Genomic DNA, 26,212 nt, shown 5'->3' on the forward strand with positions numbered 1-26,212 from the left:
ATCTGGGTTTTGCCCTTTTTTATTGCTGGTTAATGTACTTTGTATGGATATATCATAATTTGTGTATCTTGTATATGCAATACAAGCACTCTCTTTTCACTTAATATAGTGGCCATTTGTCATGTATTTAAGAGTTTTTTTTTCTTTTTTCTTTTCTTTCTTTTTTTTTTTTTTTTTTGAGATGGAGTCTTACTCTGTCACTCAGGCTGGAGTACAGTGGTGTGATCTTGGCTCACTGCATCCTTCGCCTCCCGGGTTCAAGTGATTCTTGTGCGTCAGCCTCCCGAGTAGCTGGGATTACAGGCACCTGCCACCCTGCCTGGCTAATTTTTGTATTTTAGTAGAGATGGGGTTTCACTATGTTGGCCAGGCTGGTCCTGAACTTCTGACCTTAAGTGATCTGTCCGCCTCAGCCTCCCAAGTGCTGGGATTACAGGCGTTAGCCCCTGTGCCTGGCACAACATAATTTTGATGGCTGCATAATGCTTCATATGGCTTCATAAGGTATATAAATGTATGTCTATTTTTTTATCTAGGTTGTTCATGCCCCCTTTTTTGTTAAGATTGCTGCAGTAAATAATCATTATGTAAATCTTTGTTCATGTCGCTGATTATTTTCTTCCTTATATTACTATAAGGGGACAGCATTAGGAGATATACCTAATGCTAAATGACGAGTTAATGGGTGCAGGAAATCAACATGGCACATGGATACATATGTAACAAACCTGCACATTGTGCACATGTACCCTAAAACCTAAAGTATAATAATAAAAAAAAAGAATAAAGCATTGCCCAATTGCACTAATGTTTGTACTAATTTCTTACAGTATATGAGAATGCTTATTCTACTCTGACAACACTGAGTTAAAAAGGTTTTTGTTGTCTTTGATAGTTAAAAGGTAGTTTTTTTTTTTGTTGTTTTGTTTTTTTTTTAGATGAAGTCTCACTCTGTCACCCAGGCTGGAGTGCCATGGCACGGTCTCAGCTCACTGCACCCTCCGCCTCCTGGGTTCAAGCGATTTCCGGCTAATTTTTGTGTTTTTAGTAGAAACAGGGTTTTACCATGTTAGCAAGGCTGATCTCAAACTCATGACCTCAAGTAATCCGCCTCTCTCGGCCTCTCAAAGTGTTAGGATTGTAGGCATGAGCCACCATACCTGGCCATCAAGTAGCAGTTTTTAAAATTCAATTTTATTGATTACTAGTGAGGCTGAATAGTTTTTTTTTTTTTTTTAGATATTTGTTATTTATCCTTTTTGATTTGTCTATTTTAATTTGCTGATTTTTATTCCATTGCTTCACCAGTTTTCAAATGTTTATATGTTGAGGATGTTAACCTTCAGTCTATTTTGTTTGTTGTAATTTTCCTGCTTTAAAACATTTGGCTTTTAATTGTGTATTTGTTTTTAATATCCTATAGTTTTAAAATTTTATGTGGTCTAATCTGTTGATTTTTCTTTATTTCTCTCACTTCTTTTATGCCTAAGAAATTCTTTCCTACATTTGATCAGATATTTGCTGGTGCTTTTATTATGGTTTTATGTATTTACTGATATCATAACTTAGATGTATAGGGAAAATATTTATTTAGTCCATAAACTGATACTTTTTCGTTTCTTGCTTGCTAGGGGAAAAATTACCTTTAATTGTATCCATTTAAAACTTAGTCCTATTCAATTGTAAATAGTTCCTTTAAATATTATTGTTTAGGTTCTCTAAGAAGAATTTGCACACTCTGTTAGACTTCTGCCCTTCCCTTTTCCTCTCAGGTATGGCTGGGGGAGCTTTCTGTATGCTAGGAAGGGAGAGGCATCTATATACCTCACCTCTGTAGAGGCATCTTATGTTGTCCTTTAGTTCCTCTTTTCTTTGTGGTCATGTGCCTTGTCCATGAGGTGTGGAAACTTGCAGTTGGTGGCATCTAGTCCGTCTTTTTCTCCCTTAGGTAATGCTTCCAGAGTGTGTCTACCATCTTCCCCTTGCTAACTGGCCTAAACCCTCAGCTTTTCTTGGCTTCCTTGGTATATTTCATTCTCTCCTGTAACATCTCTGCTTCTAATTGTGATGCATACGATGGCAGGCTTCCCAGCCCTCAGCTTGGTGTTCACACCGCATAGGAGGCACAAGGGACAACACATTTCTTTTGTAGTTGTTTTTTCTCTTTCTCTGTATAATATACCCATTGCCTTTGTGTTTAGTCTGAGGTTCCCCAATGTAAATAAATAGAGCTAGTTGCCCACTTCAGCACAGTAGTTATCTTTAGTCACCTGAGTAAGGAACACCTAGTCTATTGTATACTAATTTTATTGCTAATGCACTCTAGTAAATAGATTTATGAGAGTATTACATCTTTATATTTGTTTTATTTTGATATCTGTGGTCCTTTATTGAAATTTTGCTACAGTTCTGACTAGTGAATTTATTACTTTTAAATGGAAATAAACTACTTTTATTACTTCTAAATTTATTACTTTTAAAAAGTCTGGTGCTAAAGCAATGAAAAGTCAGACACTAATCCCTGTCCTTATGGAGCTCATGTTCTTGTAGGGGAGGTAGTCAGTCAATAAGTGGTTAGTCACTGAGAAGGTTGCTTTTGATAAAGACCTCAAAGGAAGAGAGAGAAAAAGCAGTGTGAATGTTGAGAGAGAGAGAGAGAGAGAGAATTCCAGGCTCAAGAAATAGCAAGTACTCCCCGCAGTAGGAGTGTGCCTGGCATGGCCTCAAGAGGCCAGTGTGGCTTGATCAGAGTGAACCAAGGGAGAGAGGAGTTAGTATGTGAAATTAGACAGGGATCATGTGGTTTTGATTTTCTTTTTTTCTTTTCTAGATTTTCTGTTAAGAATGTCGGCATTTTTTCTTTCTTGGCAGTTTCTAGTTGCAAGATCTAATTCTTATGGTTATTGTGAGGGGTACAATAATTTTATTTATGATTTCTCCAAAGTCATAAATAAAGGGTGTGCCTTAGGCCATTCCATGAATAGATAATGTGGACCTTTCCTTTTTTGGAGTGTCTTTATTTTATGATTTTCTGCAGATCACAAAAAGGTAAAAAGAATATCGGAAAGTACTAGTAAGCTACCAAGCCATGTTTCAACTGAAAAGCTCTTTCTGCTCACAGAAGCGCAGACCTAACCGTTACTCAGTAGGCTGTTACAACCATGATTTCTCATATGACCTTAATGTATAGATGACAACACGTGAATGGATTACAGGGACTCTGGAGCCAAAGATCCAAGGAGATGCTCTTCTCCTTGTCAGAACCCAGATTAATCATTAGCTTCTTAAGGTAAGGAATGAAAGTTGAAGTCCAAGAAACAGGTATCATTTAGAGGGATTTTTGAAAAGATCCTTTTATTTTCTACTTAAAGTAATATTAAGCAAAATTAGGTATTACCTATGCTGTTTTTCCCCCGTCTACTGATGAGGTTTCTCCACTTGAACTCATTCAAAGGCCTAAGAAGAACTGAATTTTTCTTCTTTTTTAATGATGAGTGGAGAAAAAAACATTTATCCATGAGCAAACTCTGTAGATACAACTTGGATTCTGAAGTACCTGTCTCCTTTTATTATGCCCAAGATGTTTGACAATAATTACATCCGGTTATGTATTTTTCTTTATCATTTGAGGCACTTTCCACTAACAGATATATTATAAAGCAGAAAGCATATAAAAATTCATTTGACAAAGTACAAGGTAAAGCTTGGAGAACACTTTGTGCTTTTGTTCTCCCATCTTTCTTATAAAAATTATGTACATTAGAGAAATAGAATGGCTGAAATTAGACAGTTTTTCAATTTTGTATATTCACAGATAAAAAGATATTATTGCTTAGCAAATGGCCAAAATGGCAGACCAGCAGACCAAATGGCCCCTTGGTCTGCTGGTGCAGATTTCTATAGGGCCGAAATTCAAACTAGGTTATGTGCAAATGGGAATTTTTGACCTATGTAACTGAGATATCTCTTGGGGAGATGTACAGGCATGGTTGGATGTAGGGCTTTAGTGTTGTTCTTCCTCATTTTCTATTTCTCTCTTTCTAGCTCTTGTTTCTTTTTTTCCCTCTACTTTGTTTTCAAATAAGCCGATTCCCATTTGCTGTACTTCATACACTGTATAGTCTGTAGACTTGTAGTGAAGAAGGTGCAGTTTTTTTTTTTTTTTTTTTTTGATAGTCATTAGAAAAGTCCCCACAAACACTTGGAGTAAACTGTCCATCCTGGAATTAATCATTCAAACTTGGTTGGGGGTAGGGACATACTTTACTTTATCCAAGCCTGGGTTATATGTCCAACCTGGAGAAACAGGTTAGCCCCATCCAAACTACTTGGCAGGGTGCAATTATTTTATGGAGTGGTTCCTCAAAAGCAAAGATTTTGAGAGAAAATTATTTCCATTACAGTCAGAACATTTGGTTCAGTTCCTAGTTCTGATGCTTTTAGTTAAGTGATCTTGCACAAGGCTGTGAACCTCCATTAATTTCCTCATTTGCAAAATAGAGATAGTAATAGCAAATGAAGGTCTTTCGTGAGGTCATCTTCATTCAGCAGACATTTATTGCATGCCTACTCATTGCCACATGTTGTATTTGAGTAGAGACTTTGAGGAAAGACAGGCAGTCCAATAGACTCAAGTTTAGTAGAAGAGGAAAACAAAAGAAAGAACAGAATGATAGATGTGCCCCGATGGTGCTATGGAAACATTAGGAAGGAACTCAGCACCCCACCCAGATTGGGGCACCAAAGAAGCCTTCCAGGAGGGATGAACTGAATCTTCAAGGTTAACTAGGATTTAGCCAGGTGAGGAGGGCAAGGAAAAGTAATACAGAGTTTGGGAACAAAGGCTAGGAATCCTGAGAAGTTTAGTTCATTCATGGACTTAGAAACAGTTCGGTAAGTCTGGAATGAGAAGAGTGAAGTCTAGGCAGGGCCCTGATTTGAATGTCCTGAAGTGCCCACGCCACGAGGTTTGGATTTTATCCTGAAGGTGATTGGGAGTCATTGAAGGATTTTAAGCTGGGGGATAAAATAATTAGATATATGTTTTAGGAATATTGCTTTGGCAGTATGTGGAAAGTAGGTTGGACAGGTTGAAACTTGAAGGGATAAAGAATTACAAAGATGTTGTTGTAATTCAGGCATAATGTGATGCAGGCCTGGAATGGTGAAGATGGAGAGGAGGGGACAGTGTCGATAGATATTTAGAAGGTAGACTTGATTGCATTTGGGGTATTAAGGATAACTTCAGATATTTGGATGGCTAGTAATACTGTTCACCATAAGAGTAGTTGGAGCAGGTTTTTGGAAACATGAAGAGTTTAATTTGCACTATGTTGCATTTAAATTGCCTACGAAGTATTTAGGAGTCATTTTATCACTCTTTATGGCCACAATGAAGTGTAGCAAAGATTATCTTTGACTTTGAAGACTTGTTGGAAGTAGACGTGGCAAGAGGTAGTATAACATCTAGAGCTTTCAGAATAGGTTTGTTAATATGTCTTAAGAAAATGGCAGTTTAGGATTCAACCCAAGTTTGAGTGACCTATCAGCTCTTTGTTCATTGAAGATGTATCCTTTCTTCCCCAAAGGGTTTGTTTATTTGTTAACACTCAGTCTGGAATAATTTTGTGGCATACATTCTCATTAGATGTGTTTAGTGTATTTTGTGTCAAGGTTACCTTTTGCTAATGTATCCAGTTCTTGGTCCAATCTGTTATAGCTAAGTTGGTCAAGTTATTTTCTTTTAACATATGTTGAGTCATAGCAAGTTAAACAACAAGAAAACAATTTGGACTGTTTTGCCTGAAAGTTACTTGTTTCTATGGCCAGAGTTAGACACTTACTTAAGGCTTCTTGGTTTTTCCTTGTACCCCTGTGAAATAAATCTGTGAGACATGGAAATAATTTTACAGATAGTGATGGCTATCAGTGGAAATTTGATAGGGCGAAAGACGTTTTTTGAAGCATCCACATTGACTATTGCATTATGTTAATTATCAGTAAAATTAATAATAGCCAAGATTCTGATTTATGAAAACAGCTTGTATATTATATTTCAGTTTATGTTATATAGGCTGATGATTTGTTGCTAAGTATTGTGATGTTGGTGTGCTATTTATTCTGAGGTTGTTCAAACTTTGAATATAAGATTTTTCACTCATTTATAACGCCCTCTTAAAAAGCATATTGGAAAGTACAACAGTTGATGTTGAATATTCAGTTGGCCCCTCGTATCCCTGGGTTCTATATCCATGGGCTCAGCATTCATGGATCTAGCCAATTGTGGATTGAAAATATTCAGGAAAAAAAGGGCGGTTGCATCTGTATTGAGCATGTACAGACTTTTTTTCTTGTCATTATTTCCTAAACAATGCAGTGTAACTACTATTTTCATAGCATTTACGTTATATTAGATATTATAAGTAATCTAGAGATGATTTAAAGTATATGGGAGGATGTGCATAGGTTATATGCAAATATTAAAATATTAATATTTTATGTCAGGGACTTGAGCATTTTATATCAGGGACTTGATGAGCCATGGATTTTGGTTATCTGTAGGGGGTAGGGGTGAAGGTCCTGGAAACAATTCCCCACAGATAAGATAACCTAGGGATGACTATATTTGTACCAGCAGTGATATGAACAGTTACAAACCTACAGTTTTGGTTTCTGCCACCAGATGGTGCTTGTATACTGATCAAACAACATACAGACTGGGTGAGCTCACTTTGGTTACTATTCCAAGGCCATTAAATTAGAGGTTAAACCATATGAAACTGCCAATATTTGACGTTTCTTTGACCTGCAAATATGTCGGTTTCATATGTTCAACCTAATAGGAAAAAATCATCCAAGTATACAACATTAAATTCTCTTGGATAAGTGAAATAAGCATAAAGTGGTGAAAAGCCCAATTTGTTTCAATAGATATAGAACTTTGCCTTTTGTATACTACATCCCTTGGTTTGGGGAATATATTCTTTTCTCTTTTCTCATATGCTTTACACATGGAATGTGTGTCAGAACTCTTAAACTGATTCTACTTCATGTAGATATCACTTTATAGAACAGATGTAGAACTGAAAGATAGGTAGCAAGATAACTTTTTAAATATTTTGTTAAAAATAATGTTAAATTAGGATTTTTTTTATTTGGGAGAAATTAACCTAAACCCATAACAAAGACGCATTAAAAATGTCTTTTTAAAACTCTCATAAACCAGAGAAGAAAATTGGAACAAGTTACTAAAGCAAGGATGAGGAAGAGTGAACTTAAGATCAGTATCCCCCATGGTCACAGATACGAAAATTATTATTATTATTTTTTGAGACAGTCTTGCTCCGTTGCCCAGGCTGGAGTATAGTGGCCTGATCTTGGCTCACTGCAACCTTCGCTTCCCAGGTTCAAGTGATTCTCATGCCTCAATCTCCCGAGTAGCTGGGACTACAGGCGCGTGCCACCACACCTGGCTAATTTTTTGCATTTTTGGTAGAGACAGGGTTTCAACATGTTGCCCAGGCTGGTCTTGATCTGCAGACCTCAAGTGATCTGCCTGCCTCGTCCTCCCAAAGTGCTGGGATTACAGGCATGAGCCACCATGCCCAGCCAGATAAAAATTCTTAACAAAATATTAGCAAATTAAATTCAGCCAAATTTAAATAACATTATGATTAAATGAAGTTTATTCTAGGAAAGCAAGATGAATTTAGTATTCAGTAATCAAAGTAATTAACCCAATTAATAGAATAAAGGAGAACAACCATATGAGTATCTCATTAGGTGCAGAAAAAGCATTTGACAGAATACAGCGCTCACTAATGATATAGACTCAGCAAACTAGGAATGGAAGAGAACTTTCTTAATCTGATAAAGGGCTTCTTCAAACAACTCCAGATAACATTATGCTTTATAGTGAAAGACTGAATACTTTAAGATCAGGAACAAGGCAGTAATACACACTGTTATCACTTCTGTTCAACATTATACTTGAGGACTGGTACGGTGGCTCACGCCTGTAATCCCAGCACTTTGGGAGATCAAGGCTGGCAGATTGCTTGAGCTTAGGAGTTTAAGGCCAGCCTGGGCAACATGACCAAACCCCATCTCTGTTGGCATGTGCCTCTAGTCCCAGCTACTTGGGAGGCTGAGGTGGGAGGATTGTCTGGGCCTGGAAAGTCAAGGCTTCAGTGAGCTGTGATCGCCACTGCATTCCAGCCTAGGCAACACAGTGAGACCCCGCCTCAAAAAAACAACAAAGAACCCCACATTATACTTGAGTTCTATCAAGTGCAACAATAAGAAGAAACAGATGGGGGAATATTGGAATAGGAGATATAAAACTATCTTCATAGACACCATGATTCGGTATGTAGAAAATAATAAATCAAAACTACTGAAAAGCTACTGAATAAGTGAATTTAGTAAGGCCAGAAGTTGTAAGTTTAGTATACAAAAATCAGTGGTATTTCTGCTAAATAGTAATGAGCAGTTGGGGAATTAAATAGCATGAAAACATATTCAGAGATAAATTTAGTAAAATAGGTACACAACCTGTATACTGAATGCTATAAAATACTGCTCAAATTAAAGAAGACTCTATTATTTAAGATTTCAGTTCCCTCAAAGTTGATGTGAAGATGCAATGCAGTTGTAATCAAAATCATAGGTAATTTTTGGTAAAATTAATAAAGTAGTGCTGACATTTGGAGATGCAAAAAAACAATTTGGCTACTGCAAATTGTTTTTACAGTAGCCAAAACAATTTTGAAAAGAAAGAACAAAATTGGCTGGCCCACACTACCTGACTTCAAGATTTTATAAAGCTACAATAATCAAGACAGCAGAAAATTAACATAAGGACAGATCTATGGATCAGTGGAACAGAATAAAACAGCAGTTGGCAAACTATAGCCCATGGGTCACATCTGGCTTGCCTGTTTTTGTATGGCTTGCAAGCTAAGTAATGTTTTTTATATTTGCAAGTGGTTGGAAAAACATCAAAAATAAAATGATATTTTATAACACATGACATTTAGATGAAATTGAAATTTTAGTGTGTGTCAGTAAAGTGTCATTGGAACACAGCCACAGTTACTTGCTTATGTATTGTATGTACTTGCTTTTTTATAGTCTGCTTTTGTGTTACAACAGCAGAGTCAAATAGATGTGATAGATCATATGGCCTGCAAAGCCCAAAATATTTTATATTGGGCCCTTTACAGAAGTTTGCTGATCTCTGGAATATGGAGGCAAGAAATAGATCAATCCATATATGAACAATTTGATTCTTTCAAAATTAATTCCAGTGAAGGTGCTAATGGGGAAAGGATACTCTTTCCAACAAATAATAGTAAAATAATTGGCCTTTCAGACAGAAAAAAAAAAGAACCCGGGCTGGGCACAGTGGCTCATGCCTGTAATCCCAGCACTTTGGGAGGCTGAGGCAGGCGGATCACCTGAGGTCAGGAGTTTGAGACCAGTCTGACCAACATGGAGAAAACCTGTCTCTACTAAAAATACTAAATTAGCCTGGCATGGTGGCGCATGCCTGTAACCTCAGCTACTCGGGAGGCTGCGGCAGGAGAATTGCTTGAACCCGGGAGGCAGAGGTTGCAGTGAGCTGAGATTGCGCCATTGCACTCCAGCCTGGCAACAGGAGCGAAACTCCATCTCAAAAAAAAAAAAAAAAAAAAACCTGAACCTCGACTTCACACCATAGACAAAAATAAATCAGAAATGGGTCATAGACCTATATGTAAAAGTTAAAGTAAAATTTCCAGAAGAAAATACTTTGCTACTTTGGAAATAGACAAAGATTTCTTAGAACACAAAAAGCATGGATCATGCAGCAATTGAGAAATTACATGTCATCAATATTTAAACATGGATCATGAAAAAATTGAGCAATTATAAGTCATCAAAATTTAAACTTCTGGTACTTGAAAGACACTTTTTACAAAATGAAAAAGCAAGACATATATTAGAAGGAAACATTTGTAATATATTTGAAAGAGGACTTCAGCATATATAAAGGAATACCTACAACTGATTAATAAGACAAAAATGGACAATATTTTTGAATGGACAATAAAGAAGAGATAAGAATGGCCAATAAACACATGAAAAGATGCTCAAAGTGATTAGTCATCAGAGAAATGCAAATTAAAACCATAGCTAAAGTTTAAAAAGACTGACAACACCTAGTGTCATGGTGGGGCAATTGGAAGTCTCATATATTGCTGCTGGGGATATAAAATGGTACAGGCACCTTGTCAGAGTTTATGATGTTCTTATGAAGTTAAGCATGTAGTACTTAACCTTACCACCCAGCAATTCCATATGGTATTTACCTAAGATAAATGAAAATATATGGCCATTCAAAGACTTACACATGAAAGTTTAACATTTTTCTTTATAATAGCCCCCAATTGGAAACAACCCAAATATCTACCACTAGGTAAATGGTTACACTGTAACATACCCATGACTTGGAATAATATTCAACAGCAAAACTTGTGATTCATCCAATGATATGCATGAATCTCAGAAACAATAGCTGAGCAAAAGAAGACAGGACAGATACATAGTGTAGATACTGTAAGATTCTATTTTTGTGGAATTCTAGAATAGGCAAAACTAATCCATAGTGACAGAAAGAGGTTCTTTGATTGCCTAGATTTGGGGCTGGGAATTTCCTATACAAGGAAAGTTTTGGGGGTGATAGAAATGTTCTGTATTTTCATTTTGGTGATTGTTAATACGAGTGTATGTCAAAATTCATCAAACTGTGAGCCTAAAATAGGCACATTTCATTAAATGTACATTTTTACCTCAATAACATTGATTTAAAAAATAACATTTTGTAATCCTCCATTTTCTTTGAGGCTAAAAATATTTGTAAGAAAGTACCAGATTTTTGCTTCTCAAGCATTTGGCCAAAAACATTATAAATGTTTTTCTAGAGGCTAAAATAATATTTACCTTATAGGGTGTTTGAGGACAGAATGATAGGCTGGTTCAGTTGTTTAGCTTCTGCCTTTGTGCACTGATTGTTATTATAATTGTTAGCCTTTATTGCATTTTAGCTTGTTTAGTTACAAGTACAAACTCTGGAGTTGGAATCATAGTTGTGTGGATTTGAGCAGGTTATTCGACTTCTAATTCTCAGTTAATTCACCTGTAAGTTAGGAGAATAAATAACGCTTCCTTACAGTGTTGTTTTCAGGTTTTAATAAAGTAATTCAGTGACTATGCATGACCCTTTACCTTACTTTACCGTAGTGTTTTGAGTTTCTTTAAAAGAATCTAAATATCAGTGTATTTGTACTGGATGTTGTTACTGTGGGAGATTTAAAAGAATTTACATCTGTTTAATTAAAAAAATTAAATCAGGCTGTGATTCTGTTACTATTTCTGGGTGTATGCTTTATAGGAGGAATGGCTGATTTTCTATCGCATATGGATATTTTTGGCCCATGTTAAAATTTACTTGACCCTGGAATAATACTGCCACTGTTACCCAGAAAATCATTTCTCCCTTAGAAAATTGCGCATATCAGGAGTTACTAAGTTAGGATTTATGAGCTTTGGAAAATCTGTGGCCTTTGTGTAATTATATACAGCATTTTACACACATACCTCTTCTGCCTTGTCTAGCTTGATAGCCATTCAAGCTGGTCTTTCAGCTTTCTCAACGTTCATTCCCAAGGAATATCTGGTCTGTTTTCTTGCCACAGAGTTAGTATTCAAGTACTAGTAACTTGGTAATACATTTACCATGATAGAACTTGAGGACTCCATGCTCCTTTGTTCTGCTTTTAGAGGCAGCCACGCAGGCCCAGGGATCACCACTTAATTTTGGGTTAGAGACTGTTTAAAATATCTGTGTCTTTGTTAAATACATTTTTTTCCCCCTGAGCCAGTGTCTCACTCTGTCGCCCAGGCTAGAGTGCAGTGACACGATCTCAGCTCACTGCAACCTTTGCCTCTGGGTTCGAGCGATTCTCCTGCCTCAGCCTCCTGAGTAGCTGGGATTACAGGCGTGCGCCACCGTGCCCAGCTAATTTTTGTGTTTTTAGTAGAGACAGGGTTTCACCATGTTGGTCAGGCTGGTCTTGAACTCCTGACCTCATGATCCGCCCACCTCAGCCTCCCAAAGTGCTGGGATTACAGGATATGTCACACAAGTTTAACATTTTTCATATCCCCTTTAGACAAAAACAAAAGCATAAGTAAACAGAGCCAATTCTTAAATTAAAAAATGTCTCTATAATTTTGGGTTGACCTTAGTCTGATTTTCATTTGGTCACTTTTTTTTAATGCTATTGAAATCCTTTTTGAGTTCTTTATGCTAAAAGTTTAAGCATTATTCTCTACAAAAGTGAATATAAACAAAGTGGCAACAAAAAGATAATTACTATAATTTTTCTCCCCTCAAGTTTGTTGTGATTATTTAGGAAAATACAGCCATGACTTAAATCTGATTAATACTGAATTCATAATGTTTTTACAACAAGGGGTCTATCTTTCTAGTCCTAAAGTTATTTAAAAATTTTAACAACTTTCTAGAATGGGAGAAATAAATGGCATTCTCTATTCTTTTATTTGAGGCTAGTTTTATTAATCTATTGCTGAAGCTCTGAAAAAATACTTGGTTTATTTTGTGTTTGAAGCAATGCTCTTTCACCAAGATCTTTATTTTTTTGTTCAATTGAGCAAAATTTTGCTTAGCAATGCTTATTTACTTGTGTTTAAAAAAAATCTGGGTACAATGACAGTTTAAATTATGAAGCTTTTCTTTTTTTGAGACGGAGTTTCGCTCTTGTTGCCCAGGCTGGAGTGCAATGGCGCGATCTCAGCTCACTGCAACCTCCGCCTCCCAGGTTCAAGCAATTCTCCTGCCTCAGCCTCCTGAGTAGCTGGGACAACAGGCGTGTGCCACCATGCCAGGCTAATTTTGTATTTTTAGTAGAGACAGATTTTCTCCATGTTGGTCAGGCTGGTCTCGAGCTCCCGACCTCAGGTGATCTGCCCACCTCAGCCTCCCAAAGTGCTGGGATTACAGGTGTGAGCCACCAAGCTAGGCCATGAAGCTCTTTTTAATATGTCATGTGACATATAAATACGTAGGCTTTCAGTATTCAGAATTCTGAAAGGTTTATATAGGTTGCCAGTCATTGCTCTAAAAATTCTGAAAAACTTTTGAAGCTTTCTTTTCTGCTTTGTTTTGGAGGGTTCCTTTATGAATCAAAAAACGTTATCCACCAGCTGTTTCTCCTTAATGCTCAATCACTTTTTATGCATTTTCTTCAAATACTGATTTTCAGTGAAGGTTTTGTGAAGTTTTAGTGTCCATTGGATTTAGAAAGAAATTTAAGTATGGTTGGTTTTTTGTTGTTGTTTGTTTTTTTGTTTTTTTTGAGACGGAATTTCTCTCTGTCGCCCAGGCTGGAGTACAGTGGCTTGATCTTGGCTCACTGCAGCCTCCGCCTCCCAGGTTCAAGCAATTCTTCTGCCTCAGCCTCCGGAGTAGCTGAGACTACAGGCATGTGCCACCATGTCCAGCTAATTTTTGTATTTTTAGTGAAGACAGAGTTTCACCATGTTGGCCAGGCTGGTCTTGAACTCCTGGCCTCGTGATTCACCCGCCTCGGGCTCCCAAAGTGCTGGGATTACAGGCATGAGCCACCATGCCCGGCATAAGTATGGTTTTTAAAACAAATTTGCTTTGACTATTAATGAGGGTTTATGTTACATGTTTATAGAAGTTTCTGCAATAACATAATTTCTTGGAAATGTAATATTGTGTCTAATAAATTCTGGGTAAGATTTTGGGTGATCATCAAATAGGCCTTGTTCCAAACTTTGTTTTTATGTTGATTACTGGAAATTTATAATGTATTTTCTCATAGAAACATTGTGATAAATGGTGGTGAACTTCCCAAGATAATTTTTTTTTTTAAATTGAGATGGAGTCTTGCTCTGTCACCCAGGCTGGAATGCAGGTAGCACGATCTTCGCTCACAGCAACTTCCCCTACCTGGGTTCAAGCGATTCTCATGCCTCACCTCCCAAGTAGCTGGGACTAGAGGCATGGGCCACCATGCCCGGCTAATTTATTTTATTTTTTTTTAGTAGAGATGGGGTTTCACCATGTTGGTCAGGCTGTTCTCAAGCTCCTGACCTCAGGTGATTCGCCCACCTCAGCCTCCCAGAGTGCTGGGATTACAGGTGTGAGCCACCGTGCCCGTTCCCCCAAGATAGTTCTTAAAACCCCATGTTACTGAGTGTGACTATTGTGCCTTTTAAATAATTTTTTTTTTTTTTTTAACGGAGTCTTGCTCTGTTGCCAGGCTGGAGTGCAGTGGCACAATCTTGGTTCACTGCAACCTCTGCCTCCTGGGTTCAAGTGATCCTTGTGCCTCAGCTTCCCTAGTAGCTGGGATTACAGGTGTGTGCCACCACACCCAGCTAATTTTTGTATTTTTAGTAGAGACGAGGTTTCACCATTTTGGCCTGGCTGGTGTCGAACTCCTGACCTCAGGTGATCTGCCTACCTCGGCCTCCCAAAGTGCTGGGATTACAGGCCTGAACCACTGTACCTGGCCTCTGAATTCTTTTTAGAAAATAAAGTTGTCATTGACACCTAAACCTGGTAAAGACAGTACAGAAAAGGAAGTTGCAGTCTAATACCAATATAAATATAGAAGAAAAAAATGAGCAAATAAAATCTAATATGAAATTAGTAATAATATATACCTTCTAAAAATTTATGTTGACTTTAATTCATCTATTTGAATACTTTTATTGCTGTAACTGTTGAAGGTTATGAATTCTCCTTCGACCATTGTTTTACGTGTTTACTATAGTTTCTGCTATGTAATATTTTTGTTATTCTTTCAGTATTGATTTTCTAGTTTGTATTTTCCCTTTCATGTACAAATTACTTAATAAAAGGTTTATTTTTCAAGTAGAAGGGCCCTTTGCTTTTAAAAATTTTGTTATTAATTTCTAGTTTGTTGTATTTTGGGACTGTAATATCTCCACCTTGTGGCACTTCCTTATGCTTTCTTTGAGATCAAATGAAGGATCATATGTACACACATATACAGCATAACATCTTCTGTATGATTTTGTTGCTTTGGTCTTTTATATGTTTTTTTGTCCACTTGATCTGTGTTGTACTGAGAGTGATGTGTTAAAATCTCTTAGTATTTGTGTGCTTCTGTTTATATCTCCTTGCGTCTCCTGTAGTTTTTGGCTTCAGGTGGCTGCTGCATTATTTGGTACATAGGTATTCATAACTGTTATATATCACTGAAGAATTGCAGGTTTTAGCATTAATACCTAGTGTTCGCCATTAATACCTTTTTGTTTGAACTCTGCTTTGTCTGGTATCAGCATAACAATCACTGCTTTCCGTTTTCATTAAGCTAGTACAACTTTTTAGCCTTTCTCTGTTTTTGGTGTCTCTTGTATGTAGTGTATATTTGGGCCTTGTTTTATGAGACAAATTTAAAATCTTTTTCGTTTAAGCGTGAAATGTATTTGAGTTGAGAAATAAAGGCAGATTTTGATTTGGCATTTGGTTGACAGTGGGTGTTTACCATAAATTAAATGAGCTGTTTGCAGCTCTACCATTTGGGTAAAATATATTTGAAGTGTATGATAAGATGAAAGCATTTTATAAAACAAATGTTATTTCAGCAAAAGGATATTGAAATTAACAATATTTTGATATTTTCTACCCTTTTGGAGTATATAAAATTAAACTGCTAAGGGAAACAATAGCAGGTATAATTCATAATCATTTGATAAGTCATAGTAATACTGTTTTGGAATATTTCCCAGAAATGGAGAATCTGAATAATTGTAGCAAATGTGTAATGCATCCTTTGTAAGTCAGGTAGTTTCTAGTTACTTGCTTTCAGCAAATTGTAAGAGGACCTGACATCAATTGCCACATCATTAAAAATAATTTCTGATGGTAGATCACAGTGTGTGTTTTGGCATAGAAAAAATTGAGTGACCTTGTTATAAGAAAACTCAGAGTGATTTAGTTTTTAATATGAATTACATTTCTTAGTGATTATACCTGAAATAAGTGAAATAAGAGTAGAATTGAGAACCTATCTCATTTTAGCGGTAAGAAATATTCTTTCTTAGATACATCAATATAAAGAAAAAAAGCTCTATAAATGTCAGTGAATTTCATGTCCATTAATATTTTACTTTTTGTTTAAAAATTATGTGGCCTGGTGCGGTGACTCATGCCTGTAATCCCAGCACTTCGGGACGCCGAGGCGGGTGGATCACAAGGTCAGGAGATTGAGACCATCCTGGCTAACATGGTGAAAGCCCATCTCTACTAAAAATACAAAAAAAATTAGCCCGGCGCGGTGGCTCACGCCTGTAATCTCAGCACGTTGGGAGGCCGAGGCAGGCGAATCATGAGGTCAGGAGATTGAGACCATCCTGGCTAACATGGTGAAACCCCGTCTCTACTAAAAATACAAAAAATTAGCCGGGCGTGGTGGCAGGCACCTGTAGTCCCAGCTACTTGGGAGGCTGAGGCAGGAGAATGGCGTGAACCCGGGAGGCGGAGCTTGCAGTGAGCCAAGATCGCGCCACTGCACTCCACCCTGGGTGACAGAGAGAAACTCTGTCTCAAAAAAAAAAAAATTATGTATTAAAATTATAATATTTGTTTCATTATCTGCTAATAATTGCAATAATGGCTCATTGCACAAAATATTTTTAAACTTACATGGAAATACAAACTTCTATAATTTTAATTAATATATCTATTTTTGTTGCATAGAATTATGGTAGAATGAGGAATAAAAGGCATTTAGTTATAAAATATGAAATTAGGATGAAATTATTTGGAGAGAGTGCAGTAAAATGCAAGTTAAACAAGATACAACTGGTGTAAAATTTCTCTTGTATTTAACAGAATTTATGTATTTTTTAAGTAGATAAAGGTGGATGTCAGCTTGCTATGATAGTTCAGTTTCTTTGGATACACTTAAAAGAGTGACATAATTTTATTTTAAAATGTAAATATTTACAGTAAATTAGAAACTACATCCTTTGCAAGTACTTAATGAAATTTTAAAAATGTGAATTAAAACTTTAGCTGTAAGAAGAAATATGCAAGAATATGTATAACTTTCTAAATTTTTTTGTAGGGTACGAGCATTCAAGTTTGAACACTACTGCCATAGATTTATTTCAAAAAGAAGCTAAGTTAGAGATGGCTATTGCAGAATGCAGAGGAGGTGTACATTTTTATCCTGATTTACACATGCATAGGCAAATATGGTGGTTTAAGAAATGGCTTGATAATTAAAAGAGTTCTTTTTTTTTTTTTTGAGACAATCTTGTTGTGTCATCTAGGCTGGAGTACAGTGGCACGATCATGGCTCAGTGCAGCCATGACCTTCTGGGCTCAAGTGATCCTTCCACCTCAGTCTCTCTAGTAGTTGGGACACCATGATGTCTGGCTAATTTTTTATTTTTTGCAGAGATGGGGTCTCACTATGTTGCTCAGGCTGTTCTCAAACTCCTGGGCTCAAACAATCCTCCCGCCTTGGCCTCCCAAAGTGTTGGGATTACAGTGGTCAGCCAGTGTGCCTGGACAGTTAAAAGGATCTTGAGCTTGAACATAGCAGTCATAGTTAATTTTTTGGGCTCAGTTATACCAAAAATTGAAATCTTATTTTTCTTTTCTGGTATATAATGTAATCCTCCCATTTATAAAATAATAAAATTGTATTTATCACCTTACTAGTATGTATAGGTAAAAATATTTATCTTGAACCATTAGAGGGCAGCACGGTTTTATCTTTGGAATTAGCTTTCACAACATGTAAATGCTTTTGAGTCACAGGCTTAATATAAGCCTGATTAAAATAAACTATGAAATTTTAAGTTAAAATATTTCATTTGGAATTTTTGTGATATAAAAAATGTGGTAGCGATAAAAGTAAGTCATCCTCTTATTTTTTCCCACCCCTTCCCTCTTCCTAACCACGTTGGAACTTTTACAAAGTTTGAAAAGCTATACAGCTTGATTCTAAACTTAATATTTACCTTGATTTTCAGATGAAGAGTTACCTAAGTCAGTGTTATAAGATGTTCCATGGTAAAAGGGATTTGAAGACAAATTTTGGAAATGCTGCATACTGTATCTCTCTTGAAGATTCCTAAAGGTGTCATGAAGAAAACTGTTTACCTAAGTGGTTCCTAACACTAACCGAACATCAGGTTTCCTGGGCAGCTTTAAAAATTCTGATGCCCAGGCTCTATCTCGGCTAATTAAATCAGAATTTCTGGTTGGAGGGCTTGAACCCCAGTGTTTTTTAAAACTTCCCCAGGTAATTCTATGTCCAGTCATTTAAATACTGGTCCCCACAACCCAAAACACATTACCCTCTATTAACATCAAAGATTATGAGATGGTTTGAATAGTCATAGAACTTTTGAAAGAAGTAAAGAAGAAGGTAAGAATTACAGTTAACCAACTCCTTAGGGACAATTGTTCTGGACAGCTAGCTTCCCCACATTGCTGAGGGTTCACTTTTTTTTGGAACCTAAAACTTTACTTAGTTCAGTAATTTTGGATAGAAATATTTCTAAAAGTTATGGCATATATTTTTTTATATCCTTAAATAGAAAATGCCACAGTTCTTAGCATAAAGAATTCTTCCTGTTGACTCATTGTCAACCTTATAAACAATAAGTATTACAAGCCTCATGAGATATATACATGGTTTGTCCTTATACCAGATAATCCTAGACATCTGTTTCTAGTGTACCCAAGTGTGCTTTTAGTTACTTTCCAAATCATTGTTGTCAGTCAGATTGTCATTTTATTTCCTGTTTTTGTCAGTGCACCTTTGCATATTGCTTGCTCCTTTCTTTGATGCTTTTCAATTGCTATTATCTTGAAAACTGGTATTATAGTTTGAATTTGGGGCAAAGTAAGAGTAGCAGGGCTTTAATTAGGCCCTAAGATGTCCCCTTAAGTGTGGAATACATTGAGTTTTATCTAGTTGGTGAATTTTTTTACTTCAGAATTTATTTTTTTCTCTCATACATTTTGCTAAGGACCTGCCTTTTGAGTAGAATGAAGTGGCCAGATAGTTGAATACAGGTTTGGTCAATATCTATATGTATATATGTATGTGTATGTGTGTTACATATACATATTTAATGACATGAAGTATTTTGGTTGCTTGGAATTGGACAGAAATAACAGTATTTTTGTTTTGTTTTGTTTTGGGACAGAGTCTTGCTCTGTCACCTAGGCTGGAGTGCAATGGCGCGATCTCCGCTCACTGCAACTTCCACCTCCCAGGTTCAAGCGATTCTCCTGCCTCAGCCTCCCGAATAGCTGGGATCACAGGCACCTGCCCGCCAGCACGCCCAGCTAATTTTTTTTTTTGTATTTTTAGTAGAGATGGGGTTTCACTATTTTGGCCAGGCTGGTCTTGAACTCCTGATCTCGTGATCTGCGTGCCTTGGCCTCCCAATGTGCTGGGATTACAGGCGTGAGCCACCGTGCCTGGCCAGAAATAACAGTTTTAATAAATTTCATGAAATCACTTTCTTATATGTTAAAGGAAACAGAAAGGGTTCATGTGTGCATGATTTAGTCTTTCTTTTGAATGTGGAAGTTTTTCTTCTTTGTGTGTCTAAAAAAATTAAAAAGTGAAACATTTTCCAAAATGAGAAGATTTGCTAGTAAGTAATGCATACTTCTATGAAATTATCTGCCTGAGTTTGATAATTTTATTTATATAATTTCTTTTTTCACCTTCCAATCCTTCATGGTTTTCTTTTTTACACACAAAGCTTACAACCTTTACTTTTTCCAACTGGAAAACCAGTTTTTCCAACACTTTTTAAAAAACAAATTACCCTTTTATCATATGCTGAAAGCCCTCCCCATAACAAGCCCACTTCTGCGTTTGACTCTGTACACTGACCCTTCATTTACTTCCTAAACCAACCCTTTTGGTAACTTTTGGTGAAGAGGTGGCTTTAATAAATATATTCTCCAGAAATCTTCAGAACCTTTGCGTGGGTCAGGGTGAGAGGTGCCTCCACGATGTAAACAGAACAGCTGAGTCCTCTGGGTAGGTGCCAGGTGCGATCTGCACAGACCTGTATGGGAGGCCTGGAGTCAGAGGCATTTCCTCAAAATGCATCCTGTGTCCAGCAGAGCACACCAGGCCCCAGGGCCCCATGGACAGGGCTGGTCCCAGCGTATGCATGCCACTTCCTGGGCTTTGGGGGGTGGTACGCCAGAGGCTGCCCGCAGCAGGAGGCCCACTCAGATGCCAGGGCCTCTTGTTCCACTTGGCAGAGACCCCAGAAGGAGTCAGGGGACAGCATCAGAGCCTGGGGCCCAGGCAGGGGTGCCCAAGGGCACAGCAGGTGCAGGCCATTGGCAAGGCCAGAAGATGGTGAGTGGAAAGCCAGGGGTGCGTGCAGTGACCCCGAGAAGGGGCTGTTCAGCTGGGAGTCCTGCATTTGCCATTTGTGTTTCATCTGGCGATTTTGAAACCAGGTTTTTATCTGGACCTCCGACAGCTGCATTTCTCTGGCCAGCCTCTTCCACTCCAGAGGGCCCAGGTACTGGTGGTGCCGGAAGATGCCCTCCAAGCCACAGACCTGCTCCGTGGTGAAGGCTGTGTGGACGCAGGGGGGCCCACCAGGCGTTTAGCCCCTTACTCAACCCAGCCATGGCTCTCTCTGGCAGAGGCGGATTTGAGGACCTAGCCTCCTTGATGCTGACGGCCTGAGGGGGCTCCTCGGGGCCGGATGCCTGGCCCGGGCCAGGGAGGCTCCCCAGGGAGACCTCGGCAGGCCTGGGGGTGTGGGTCGGCCCTGAGCAACTGCTTTGGGAGAGCCAGTCCATGGAGCCAAAGCTAGAGGGCTGCTGCCGGCCACAAGGTGAGGAGGAGGAGGGATGCATGGCCGGGCAGGGCTGGCCAGGGGCAGGATCCAATATTTATATCATTTCCTCAAAAATGTTCCTTTATCGACTTGACATTTTTGCTTGGCATTGCTTCTGTTCTTCCATTTAGAGTCCTTACATATATATTTTTCTGTTCTTCTATTATTGCCCTTTATTTTTAGGGCACTGAAAAGGAAACTTTCTTTTGGAACTTTTGATTTCTTAAGAACTTCTGTTCACTAATTTGATGGAAAAAAAGAAATAGGATTGCACAGTATTTTTCTTTAGAAGGAAAAAAACCCGCCCTTTTTGTGAGTTGTAGATCAAAAGTCAACAGAGAAATGTTGGTTCCACATTAAAAATTTCCTAATATATATTACCGTCTGATGTATAAGTAGCAAATATTCTGCCTTTAATAGTGTTTAGTTAGAGATGGGGGTTATCATTTGTCAGGAATATTAAAGAGAACTTTCTTTGGTTTGATATAGATGAGTGACTTTTAAAACATTTTTGACTCTGACCTTTGCTAAGGAATTTTTAAAAATAATGTGACCCAGTATATAAATACATACCTACATCCACACACATATACATTTTTACCTATATCACTAAAACAAAAGATTTATGATACCCATAACATCTGTATTATACTTTAATGTTTTCTATTTTGTTTTATTAAAAATTATAGTTGTGGTTTATTGAATTTATTTCATGACCTGTTAATGGGTCATAATTTATACTTAAAAAAATTTAAATGATTTCCAAGGTTTCATCCAACGTAAGATTCTATGTTAGCATGACTCCATGCTCTCATAGAGAATCAAAGCTCGTCATAGAGCATCTGGGACCATGTTAAATTAGGAATGATAATAGAAATTCTCCCAAGACATCTGGATATTCAGTTATCCCCATCATATCTGGAAGTCCAGTGTCACCAGTTACTCAAAAAGTATAGAATCTTTGAATAAAATCTGTGATGTACTTAATACTGTTGTATCAATGTTCAGTTTCCAGTTTTGACCAGTGTTACTGTGTTTTTGTCAGTTGCTAACGTTAGGGAAAGCTAGATGAAGGGTGTATGGGAACTCTGTACTATCTTTGCACCATATATATATATGTAAAATATATAGAAGACATATATACTAACTTATAAAAAGTTAAGTATAGAAGAGCATCTTTGAGTAGTGTGCTCTCAAAGATATCTAAAACCTTCTCAAAGATATCTAAAGCATTTTGTTTGGAACTTTTGTTGTGATATATTGATAATAATATCATACAAACTGCCCTGTCCATCATAGTACATTTTAATATGACTTTTATGAGTAAGAGAAAGAAGCTTAGTGAGCAGTATTAAAGTTGAGTTTGTTAATCCTGTTTGATAGTTACTTGATAGTTCCTTTTAGGAGTTTAGAACTAGGAGAAGAATTAGTAGAATAAATTCTTCAGAGAAGATACCAAATTACAGAGTGGGGGCTGGTATTATCTTTTTTATAATTTTTATTGTGATAGAACAAATATAATGAGGAATAGGTGAGTATAGAAATAATTTCCAGAAAATTGCAAAAGATCAGGGTCAGCAACCTGGAGCTCTGTGTTGAGAAGGGGGTAATGGGGAGCAGTGTTAGTCAATTTAAATACAAATAGAAGTCTTTACTTAAATGGTAAGCAAGAGTAATGATCTGTATGAAGTGATGAGACGTTGGAAAAATGCCACTTATTGGATATCAAAAAAATATTTTTAACTGGCTGAGTTGGAAACAAGAATATGGGATGTGCGGAATGTTTGGAAATCTCAGTCTTTGCTTTGCATCTCTGAACTATTACACCATTGAACTATTCTTTCTTGGCCTGATGCCATTAGAAACTACATATTAGCTTCATCAAAAAGCTCTTATTGGAGGCTGGCCTGGTGGCCCAGCACTTTGGGAGGGCAAGGTGGGAGGATTGCTTGAGGCCAGGAGTTTGAGACCAGCCTGGGCAACATAGCAAGACTTAGTCTCTACAAAAAATTAAAAAATAAGTTGGGCACATGGTGCAGGCCTGTAGTCCCAGCTACTAGGGAGGCTGAGGCAGGAGGATCACCTGAGCCAACAAGTTTGAGGCTGCAGTGAGCTATGATGATACCACTGTACTCCAGCCTGTGTAACAGAGAGAGACTCTGTCTCTAAAAAACAGAAACAAGAAAACTCGCATTTGAAAAACAAGACACAACTGAAAGACTCCAAACCTAACCCTTTTCAGAAAATCAGGGGATAACCATTTACAGTAAAGAAAAAGGGTAATTTTAATGGCAGAGGTTAAAAGTTCAAAGAAACTTGCATGTTGGGTATTTTTTGTATACTTACCACCATGCTGACAGCAGTAAGGTGATTCAATGGAAATACATGAAATTGCTCCTGCCCATAGGAATGTGTGTTACCTTCAGGGAGATAAGATGATAACAGTAAAAGTTATGTAATCTACTGTGTGTAGAACACTGCCAGTTTCTTTATACACAGACGTGGTAGTTCTCCAAGGTATATTATTTTATCCCTGTTTTAGTTATGAAGAAACAGAGGCTCAAGTTTAATTTGCTCAGTATCATTTATGAAGTAAGTTATAGAATTGGATTATAAATCTATTTCTGCAAAACTCTAAAACCCATTTTATAAAATAATTTTGTTGTTGGGTATTTTGGATACTATGAAGTAAAACACTCGAAGCCTCACTTCAAAATGTATTTTTTCTAGAATAAAAATCACCATGAGGCCGGGCGCGGTGGCTCACTGCTGTAATCCCAGCACTTTGGGAGGCCGAGGTGGGCGGATCATGAGGTCAAGAGATCGAGACCATCCTGGCTAACACGGTGAAACCCCGTCTCTACTAAAAAAATACAAAAAATTAGCCGGGCGTGGTGGCGGGCGCCTGTAGTCCCAGCTACTCGGGAGGCTGAGGCAGGAGAATGGCGTGAACTCAGGAGGCGGAGCTTGCAGTGAGCCGGGATAGCGCCACTGCACTCCGGCCTGGGCAAAAGAGCGAGATTCTGTCTCAAAAAAAAAAAAAAAAAAAAAAAAAATCACCATGAAATAAAATCATTCAAGAAAACACTAGGAATGATATATGTGGGATGCAAATTTTCAAGATACATATTTGGAAACTTGAGAATGTAGATACTGCTAATTACTATTGATTTAGTTATTCTGTCTTCCTTTTTAAAAGTCTTTTTATTTAGAAATAGAGATTCACTGAAAGTTGTAAAAATGGCACACAGAAGCCCATGTACTCTGCACTCAGTCTCCCCCATTGGTTACATTTTACAGACTTGTAGGACAATATTTCAAACCAGTATACTGACATTGGTAAATGTATGTGTTGTAGTTCTGTTTCATTTCGTCACATGTAGATTCATGCAACCACTGCAGCAATCAAGATGCAGAACTCGGCCAGGCATGGTTACTCATGCCTATAATCTTAGCTCTTTTGAGAGGCCTAGGTGGGACAGATAGCTTGAGACCAGGAGTGTGAGTCCAGTCTGGGCAACATAGTGAGATCTTATCTCTACAAAAATAAAAATAAATTAGCCAGGCATGGTGGTACATGTGTGTTGTCCTGGCTACTTGGGAGGCTGAGGTGGGAGGGTTGCTTGATACCAGGAATTTGAGGCTACTGTGAGCCATGATCACGCCACTGCACTCCAGCCTGGGCAACAGAGTGAGACTGTCTCAAAAAAAAAAAAAAAAAAAAAAAGATACAGAATTATTCTGTCACCACAAAGCTCTTCCTCATGTCCCTTACTACTCTTCTCTTCACCTCTGCTACCCTACCATCTCTAGCCCTTGGCAACCATGAATGTGTTCTCCATCTCTATGCTTTTGTCATTTCAAGAATATTACATAAATGGAATCATAGTATGTGACTTTTTGAATAGTATTCTATGTTTTTGAGTAGTGTTCTGTGTACCAGTTTGTTGAACCCTTCACCTATTGAGGGATGTTTTGTTTTTCTTCAGTTTTTAGCTATACATATAAAGCTGCTATGAATATCTGTGTGTGGGTTTTGTATGGACATAAATGTTTATTTCTTTAGGATAAATACACAGGAGTGATACCGCGGTTGTGTAGTAAATACATGTTTAGTGTTCTAGGAAACTGCTACACTATTTTCCAGAGTTGCTGAACTGTCTCGCATCACAATCAGGAATGTATGAGAGATTCAGTTTCTTCTCATCCTCCACAGCATTTGTGGTTGTCACTATTTTTATTTTGGTCATTATGATAGATGTGTAGTTATATATCATTGTGGCTTTAATTGACATTTCCATAATGGTTAGGGATGTTGAACATCTTTTCGTGTGTGTGTGTGTGTGTGTGTGTGTGTGTGTCTGGTTGTGTGTCTTTGAAATGTCTGTCTTATGCACATTTTCTATAAAATTGTTTTTTTTACTGTTGAGTTTTGAGAGTTTTGTATATATTTTAGATACAAATCCTTTGTTAGATATGTGGTTTGCAAATCTTTTCTCCCTGTTCATAGTTTGTCTTTTCATCCTCTTAACATAGTTTTTCACAGAACAAAAGTTTTTTATTTTGATGAAGTCCAGTTTATCAATTTTTTTTGTGAGTGTGCTTTGGGTATCAAGTCTAAATCTCCTCACCAAATCTAGATCCCCAAAGGTATTCTCCTAGGTTTTCTTTTAAAAGTTTTATGGTTTACATTTAAATGTACATTTTGAATTAGCTTCTTTTTATCAGGTGTCATGTTTAGGTCAAAGGTTTTTGTTTTGGTTTTTTGCCTATGGTTACCCAGTTGTTCAGCACCATTTGTTGGATAGCTCTCCTTCCTCCATTGAATTGCTTTTTCACCTTTGTGTAAAGACAGTTGGCCACACTAGTGTGGGTCTGTTTCTGGGTTCTCTATCATGTTCTGTTGAACTCTGTGTCTCTGCCAACTCCTCACAGTGTTGATTACTGAAGTTACATAATAAGTGTTAAAATAATATAGAGTGGTTTCTTATACTTTATTCTTTTTCAAAATTGAGTTACTCTACTTTCTTTGCCTTTCCATGTAAATTTTAGAATAAATCTTTTCTTGTATTTTTACTTTCACCTTCCATGTATTTATTGCTGGTATGTAGACATACATTTCAATTTTTGTATTTTGATCTTGTGTTCTATTAACTTGCTAATTCACTTATTAGTTCTAGGTAATTAAAAATATATTTCTTTCTACACAGACAATCATTTCATCTTTAAATAGGGATATTTTTAT

At 37.3% G+C, this 26,212-nt stretch overlaps 1 protein-coding gene and 1 pseudogene across 14 annotated transcripts in view; one reads left to right on the forward strand and one right to left on the reverse strand.

Moving 5' to 3' along the window:
* Positions 1–26,212, forward strand: part of STAU2 (staufen double-stranded RNA binding protein 2) — a 341,584-nt gene that overhangs the window by 87,809 nt on the left and 227,563 nt on the right. The window lies entirely within an intron of this gene.
* On the reverse strand, positions 19,718–21,392 carry LOC100595067 (annotated as a pseudogene).

The sequence above is a fragment of the Nomascus leucogenys genome, chromosome 16, assembly GCF_006542625.1.
Source record: "Nomascus leucogenys isolate Asia chromosome 16, Asia_NLE_v1, whole genome shotgun sequence".
NCBI lineage: Eukaryota > Metazoa > Chordata > Mammalia > Primates > Hylobatidae > Nomascus > Nomascus leucogenys.